The sequence below is a fragment of the Mytilus californianus genome, unplaced genomic scaffold (genome assembly GCF_021869535.1).
Source record: "Mytilus californianus isolate M0D057914Y unplaced genomic scaffold, xbMytCali1.0.p SCAF_4, whole genome shotgun sequence".
In the NCBI taxonomy this organism is placed as follows: domain Eukaryota; kingdom Metazoa; phylum Mollusca; class Bivalvia; order Mytilida; family Mytilidae; genus Mytilus; species Mytilus californianus.
The window spans coordinates 48,384,479-48,393,746 of NW_026262690.1; positions in this window are offsets into that span (position 1 = coordinate 48,384,479).

The following is a 9,268-nucleotide window of genomic DNA, read 5'->3' on the forward strand; positions in this document are numbered from 1 at the left end:
TCCCAATTCAGCGCAGTCCTCAAAATGCGACAAGTATTCCTCCCAACAATCCTTCCCAGAGAAGGGTTCAGGTTTAAGTGTTACCTTTGGTGGGCCAATTGGTTGCATGTTATGATTACCCCTATCATTCCTATCATCAAAATCATGTCTCTGATATTCATCCCGTCCTTTAGGTCTCTGAGCTATTTCATCACCATGACCTTGTAAAATAGATTCCCTATCAAAGTCGTCATTGTCATCAGTATGTATTTGATCCCCTTGTCCTAAGTCATCTAAATCCCTTTCCCTACGGAAATTTATTTCAGGGTCTGGGGAGTTCCTACCAGCATCAGCCATATTCTAAATAAAGACTTTTAATTTTATTTGTTGTTTCATATTTTTTTAGTTATAATTAATTTTTGTACAGTAAATCCACCACGTCGGGCTTAAACCACATTGTTAAGTTGACAGGTTATTCCAAGGTTCGTATCCTGGATGCTAATTAGAATTTTAGCATCCCACTTCTGACACCAGATTGTAAGCCACCCGAGAGTATCCTGTCCTATACTGGGCAGTTTACATACGAACACTCATAAAATGCAGTATCTGCTCCCCGGAGCACCTCAGTTTGTGTTTAAATATAGTTCCTCTGTTTGGTTAATGTATGTGTATTAAACGGCTTCCTTTGTATTTATTTGTTACTGTGCTATTTGTGTTGCTAACGGCTTTCCATAGTTTTTAATTTCGAACGAGCGTCCTCCAGCTCAAGTTGTTTTACCAGTGTAAATGCAAATACTTTTTGAATGTATCCAAGTTTGATAAAATAAAGTGATCTTTTCAATGCTAACAGTTTTATTTGCTGAACTGTTAAAAAAAAATCATATAACATTATATGATTTTATATAAATAAACAATATAGCGTTCAAGTGTACTGAATAATAAATCCTAAAATACATATTTGTGGTGTCCGACGTGGTGGGAGATAGCTTACTGTACAAAAGACGGCTATTTAAACTTCATTATGTTATCCTAATTCTCACCTAAAGGTTATTACTGCTTTATTTGGAAATTTATTGTTTTCTAGGTTCAAACTTGCCGCCAGCAAAACTTTGGGCTATCTGCCATTACTGAATGCTCACGCGTTTATATACTAAATTGTAAGTGTCACGTGACATACTAATCCAATGGTTACTTGTCCTTTCCGGGTAGCCGGAACTATACAAAATTACGATATTGAAAAACATAGAATTGAAATCATCTTGAGTTGTCCTATGATTGTCCTTATACATAAAATATTAAAACAAAGCTATAGCATCTAAAATATCGATAAAGAAGCTTGAAATAAACAATCGGACACCACTGCGCGCGCATTGATTTAGCAGACGATCTGCGTAAGAACATACAAAGTAAATAACATATAACATAGTTCATTACAACCATCTAAATATTTACAATATATTTGTGTCCGGCAGGGTATACTTATAAAATATTAAATGTGTGGTATTAAAAATGCAATATTAGATCAATTGTCCAGGGGACGAATTTGTATCAAAAGAGATAAAATCAACGTTTCATTCCCCACAAAATGGCAGACGGCAAAATCGCCGGTCAGTAAACAATTGCAGTTAAAGTATTTCCCTATGTATACCAGGCATATCAGACGTTTAAATATGAATATTTGGTTACCAGAAATGATCCTTAATACGGGAATTACATGATATATAGCATGAAGAAGGTAATCCATGAGTAATTACATACATTCCCTGCCGTAACACTTGTACACAAAAAATGTAAACAATGATAAAATCATTTCAAATTCCAGAGCTTTCACATAAAATCAGTTGCTTTACTGGATATATATCACCTTTGTACCAACATATGTACACACCTTACTTGTAAAACTATGTTTTAGCTAATGAAATGCCTCCCCCTGTAATTTATTGGCAAAAAGTGAAACTTTGGCCTGTGAAATCCATAAAAAAATAGTAAATTAATGCCATATCTTTGATTTCAAATGTAAAATGTTTCTCTAGCTCGCTGCAAGCCAAGTTACTATGCGTAAGAACACAACCGTTAAGTTTAAAAGATAATATTTGGTAAAAACTTGAATTTTGACTTGTGATCATAGTAATAAGTATAGTGGATTACTGCCACAATTGTAAAAAATCATTATAAAATATGTGTCAGTCTTGCCACAAATTAAGTATTTACTTATAAATTACACCGCACAATTTAATACCTATTTGTTTCAGTATAACATTCCCCAGTACCTTACAGTACTATACTGTCTTCAACTGTCTTTATAATGTCAACCCCAGAATCGGCCGTGACTAGGCAAGTAGTAATAAAAAGAAAATCAAAGACATACTAGTAGTCACTATTTAAATTGTGCCATCAACATCAAATTCTACATAGGACAAAATTTCCTCAACCTATAACAAAAACACCCCTCCGTTCTCGTCCTTAAAAGAAGGCAGAAGATACCAAAGTGATATGCAAACTCATAAGTCGAAGAACAACTCACAACGCTTTAGCAGAAAACGAAAACCAATCAAAATACTAACAACAGTCTCCATACACAACTTAGAAAACTAAATACGTAGCAACACGAATCTAGCCATAGCGGGGAGAATTCTAAGGTGCTCCGGAAGGATAAACCGGTCTTGCTCCATATGGGACACCCAAAGTGTTGCTCATGTGAGTACAAACTCGGTGATAATAAGTTTAATTCTGTGACTTCACATTCGAGGAAAAGAGGACAGAATTGTGGTTATGAAAATTAGAACATATTCGTCGTTGTCTGTGAAACAGATACCTGTATTCCATAACGGTCAACAACTTGTGATGGCGTCCGTTATTTTTTCCGAAGGGATTACTTCAATTTCACCATTTTGATTAATATACAGAATTAAGAATGGAAACGGAAATTGTCAAAGAGACAACAATCCGACCAAAGAGCAGAAAACAGCCCAGGCCAACCAATGGGTCTTCAAGGCAGCCAGAAAATTCTGCACCCGGAGGCTGGCTTCAGCTGGTCCCTAAACAATATAGCTTCATCATAAACACCCTCTAACAAGAAAATCATGATAGGAAATGCCAGCTCTGGAATATCGTATCACCTGAGATATGCATACTCCATATGCAGGCGCTGCTGCAATGTTGCTACATAGAAATGAAAAGTTCACAATAGGGAAGCTGAAAACATCTCTTTTGTCGTACAGTTTTATTCTCGACCTACCCTCATTGTCAATTTCAGGATGTAAGTTAAGATATGAGGCAGGCATAAAACAAGGCAACAGTAGTATATCGCTGTTAAATAGTCATAAATCGATTAAGCGAAAACAAGTCCGGGTCACAAATCAAAACCGAGGGAATAACTGTATCTAATGTATTGTTTATTTAAAGTTCGATAGAATAGATGCGTTCAACATTGTCACCAAACTTTGAATTATTTAGCGAGAGGGCATCGTCTATACAGCAGAACGTGAAGTTCATGAATAATTCCAATTTCTTTTTATTTTTTACTTAAAAAAGCTCCTGTATGAAGTTTGCCTCATATGAATAAAAGAACAAGAAGACAAAAAGAGAAGCACAGATGGTTTCAATGAAAATGTCGTAAGTCTTGTTGAAAATCACGTCCTCCAAACGCAAAAAATATGTTGTCAATCAAGAATTCAAGCATCCTTCTAACTTCAGTTAAATGTATGATTCTTCTTCCACTTGACATTACGTTATTATACATTTCCCATATACAATTGTATGTTCCTATAAAGAATCGTCTATTTGATAAATACAAAACTAACAAAAAAGAAAGATCGAATTCTAAAATAAGGTTTAATTATCTTAATTACATTTACGAACATGGAATAGGCGATTGTTAGATGATTTCCAGACATCAGATCAATTTGAATCTAGCTGATGAAAATAAATCATTTTCCGATATGAAATTCGTATATGTAGTAAAGGAAAACCAAAAACAATTATCTGGCAGTAAGTTTAGTTTCAAAATGGTAAAAGTATACCAACACATTTTCGAAGAAGGAGTTAAAAAAAAAGAATCACATTTTATAATAATAACTTATTTATACTATTGTTTTTTTAAATTTTTTATTCAAATGAATTATATCTGCAACTAAAACTATTAATAACGATTTGTGTGTCGTTCTGTTTATAGAACTGCAAGACCTAGGAATGCTGATAGGCGTAGGTGGCTGTGGTTTGCACAACAAAGGAAACCTCAGCACATGAACCACAAAGTAAATGCAAAGCAACGAGAAAAAAAAAATGTTTTTGGTGTTGCGGAAGTAGTCGTTCCTAGAGTGTATATAAATTAACGATATGTGTTCATTTTACTTTCTAATTTATCAACAAAACAATCCTGGATACCTGATGTCTTTAAGGTTCATCATAACAAATGGACAAATATGGCCGTATTTTCACCTCAAAAACTACTCTGTGTACAGGCTTACCTGTGCAGTTTGGAAAGTTTTAAGGCCTGGCAGCCACTAGATGTATAAAAGTTAAATTTATTTAGCATATCAGAAATATAAAATCTTTTTTGGATTATGGTGGGCATTTTTTTCCGTTCCTGCTGAAAGTGTAAAAATAAACTAAGTTGGGATATAACTTTGAGATGCTCCATCTCAGGTAACAACTGATTTGTATTGTATTGATTGTCCTTGATTGGCATGGACAATAGATATCTACACATCTATAGGTGAGTTAAAGGTAGTAACTGAGTGGACATTATCAAATGCAATTCAGGTGTTTGTTTATTTTTACACCTTCTGCAGGAAGGAAAAAAAATGCCCATCATATTCAAAAATAGATTTTATCTTTCTGATATGCAAAATAGATTTAACTTTTATATATCTAGTGGATGCCAGGCCTTAAAACTTTCCAAACTGCACAGGTAAGTCTGTACACAGAGTAGTTTTTGAGGTGAAAAAACGGCCATATTTGTCCATTTGTTATGATGAACCTTAAGAAACGATGATTTGAGTAAACCCATTGTGTCCCGATTAAAAAGGTTAGACATAATTTTTGCATGGAAAATGAACTCCTCAATCCTGAATTGCTTTCCTGTATTTGCAAAATATCATATGAGTCATACCTTGCTGATGATGCTTAGTGATGACAATAAAGGCAACACATATAATCATGAAGCGGAGGTGATGGGTTATTAAGCGGACAGGATACTGTCCATAAGTTGGTCATATCGTGTAAATTTGACGATTATCCGTTTTATTTCTCGACCTGCAAGACCCATGAGTGCTACTATGCGTAGCTGGCTGTAGACTGCATAGACAGTGGAACTCAGTTAACACATGGAACACAAAAGCTCTGAGCTATGAGCAAAATCTGTTTTGGTAAAGCAGAAGTAATCGTTCCTGAAGCAAATAGCAAGTATTAACCCGTTTAGTAGTAATATTCTTGCAATAGGTTTACATAATTTTCGGAAGTTCAAGACCTGTGCGCTGCATGGGCTATAGGGAGAAAGAAAGCACACTCTTCCAAATTTTCCGCTTATTTTTTATTTTTAAAATTCAAACTGCACCATAATTCTTAAGATCAAAACAATAAATTGCCTTAGGTTGCCATTATTATTTTGAAATCAATATCTAACAGCTAACTTCCGAGAGTACAGAAAGCTAAGCCATTGGAGCCAATTAACAAGATTTTGGGCACAGGCGAGATTTACCTGGAAAACACAAGCAAGCAAAGAAGGACGAAACTAAGAGGTTTGTTGATTTCAACCAAAAGTACTCCGACACGTATTACAAAATACATGGATTAATAGAAATATTTAGAGAAATATTGGTAAACACTAATGAAACAATTTAAGCATTATGAATACATGTATGTACTTGAAATACCAGTAATCTAAAAACAGGACAACATGATTGGAGAAGCAAGTAATTGTATAACCGGTGTTAAAATACTATTTGTGAGTTATCATACATAACAGTTTTTCCTTGGTCAGTTGCTGATTTTTTCTGATCGATAGAAAATTACCATAGAATGAAATCCGTTATTTCTTATTAGCGTCATACCTCGACTTTGGAGGAAAGGAAATGATACCTATAAATAACAAGAAGATTCAATTCTCTCTCTCTATCTCTATATACATAGAGGTTTTCCCGTAACAGTGTGGATAAAGGTAGTACTTTTGTTGTTAATACAACTGAATCATTTACCTTTAACTTGTTTGTCGTCGGCTATCGATAACAATGATTTTACGCTCACGCAGTTTGAAAGAGGTCCTCTGTCACGGAATAGAAGTTCCTTCATAATATAAGATCCAAATGGAAACAATATTCTGGAATATTATTTCCACTGGAATAAATATTACAGTAAATGTTCCTAACGGAATAAATGGTATAGAATATTTGTTCCAACAGGAACAGATATTATGACATTGTTTATAACAAAGTTTCCAGTGGAACTTCTGTTAGGCGGAACAAATATACGTTGACAGCTCAAGTTGGGGATTTAGATAAACACTTGTTACACATTTCGATAAATAAAATGAAATTGTCGATCAAAACCTAAAACAAAACGCAAGGAAAGAACGTTCAAGTATTCAATATTAATCAAAACACAAAGGTTATTCCTGTACTAGTTTTTCGAATTATTTTAGTCCGGCGTTGAAAACCTTTGGTAACCCCCACAGTTAAAATGTCTATAATAAATACGACGTGATAAGTGGGCGTTACAGACGAACGTTCACATATATAATTTAACCCAGTCAATGGGAGTTGAGCGCGCCAAAAATGGTCTCGTCCACAGTGTTATGAAAAGGATACTATATGTGTGTGCGTGTGTGTGTTATGCATGTCAAAGTTATATTCTTCATGAACGTACACAACATATTGTGTCTTCGTGTTCTATACATAATATTACTAATTAAACTAAGTCGATAGTACATCTGCCGATATTCCAGTATAAGGATACATACATTTTTTATTAGTAATTGCGAAAACTCTTGACTATTATTTATCTATAATACCGGTATTATAGAGCTGTGTGCAATTTTTTATTTCTGGTTGTGTTGCTGTCTCTTAGATGTATACCCACGTCTGCTGTTTATTCGATGTATCTAGATATAAGTTCAGCATATTCGAATATTGCGAATAGGTATTGGGAATCCCATAGTTATACTTTATAATAAAAAAGTGTATATTTATATTCGTGAAACTATAAAAAAAAACGCCTCGGTGGTTTCGTGGAAGCGTGTTCGCCTCGAGTGCGGGGGTTCGAGTGTTCGAACCCAGGCCGGGTCAAACCAAAGACTTTAAAAATGGTGTTTGCTGCTTCTCCGCTAAGCACGCGGCATAAAAGAATAAGAGCAAAGACTGGTTGGCCCGGAGTCAGAAAAATGTGTAAGGGTAACGTGACATAAAATTGAGAATGGAAATGGGGAATGTGTCAAAGAGACAACAACCCGACCATAGAACAGACAACAGCAGAAGGTCACCAACAGGTCTTCAATGCAGCGAGAAATTCCCGCACCCGGAGGCGTCCTTCAGCTGGCCCCTAAACAAAAATATATACTAGTTCAGTGATAATGAACGCCGTACTAAACTCCAAATTGTACACAAGAAACTAAAATTAAAAACAATACAAGACTAACAAAGGCTAGAGGCTCCTGACTTGGGACAGGCGCAAAAAATGCGGCGGGGTTAAACATGTTTATGAGATCTCAACCCTCCCCCTATACCTCTAGCCAATGTAGAAAAGTAAACGCATAACAATACGCACATTAAAATTCAGTTCAAGAGAAGTCCGAGTCTGATGTCAGAAGATGTAACCAAAGAAAATAAACAAAATGACAATAATACATAAATAACAACAGACTACTAGCAGTTAACTGACATGCCAGCTCCAGACTTCAATTAAACTTATTGAAAGATTATGTCTTCATCATATGAATATCAGGCACAATCCTTCCCGTTAGGGGTTTAGTATCATACCATCATAACATATATGAGAAGAACATAACCCGTGTCATGCCAACAACTGGTTTTTAAATAAATGTGTTTAGTGCCGATGCAAAGACCCTATAAGTGAATCAATATTAACGCCAAAATATGCAATCTTTAATGATGTCTTCCTGCGGACTGTTACCTTGTGGACTAGCATGTTAAATTTGGCTCAGCGTGTCGGTCTAGTACAAAGCAGGTTTTAATACTCATAACACATTAAAATGTTCTCGTCCTGAATATGCATTGTATTAATTTGCCGCTGGACGTTAAGCAGCCACCCATCATCGTATTTAAACTATAAAAAGAACACTTCCGAAAAAAGAAATCGCGTTATATTTACTTAATAATGATTTCAATAAGATTTGTTTGTTTCTTACTAGTTAACACAGTTTGAACGACCGACGCCAATTTCTGAAAGACGACGACACAAATATATCATATGAACGTATTTAACATATAAATATTGAAAAATAATATCAGTTAACCAATTGTAGCATGCGTAAAGTCATTTTGTCAGACAAATTCATACGTTATTATTCATGAAAATGGTAAATAATAAATTGTGTTGACAAGTGTTGTAATTTTATCATTAAAACCTTTTACTTCAACGACAGATTCCATTATTGAAAAAGTTAGCGATAGTCAGAAACTGGTTTAACGTCGTGCTGATATTGATGACTTCACACTCTCAGAATATTTTAACTTTCTCTGGTTCACAACTAAATTGCCATCATGTTGCAGTGTTCAAGCAGCGTTATCGGAAATTCAAAAATGAAATATTGCATGATTGTTATAGCAAAAACTAAGGAATAATAGATAGACTAATTCCGATAACAGATAAACTAATTTAGATCATAAACCTTTACACATGATGACAGACAAATTTAGAAATCCATAATTTGCCTTAACACAATTTTGAATTCATTCGTTTACCAGAAGGTTATATACAATGAAACCAGTAAACATTATTGCTTACATTTACATGTATATACATAATTATATAATATGGCATATTTAAAGTTTCGGATTAACATTACATGCGCCTTTTTAGATCAATTGTTTCAAGAACAGTAGTTATATGAATAAAAGAAGACCCATAGTTAAAAGTCAACGAGACAGCATTCCAACATATTGCGGGAAAAAAAAACAGATACAACAAAATATCTGGTACCAACACCTTCTTGGAAGACAAAGACTAGACGAGACAAGTACGTGCTACCAAAAAGTTTTTGTTAACAATATTGTAGAACATTGTAACAACTGTTACAAACTTTTGGGAAAAATCAATGATTAACTTATCAATC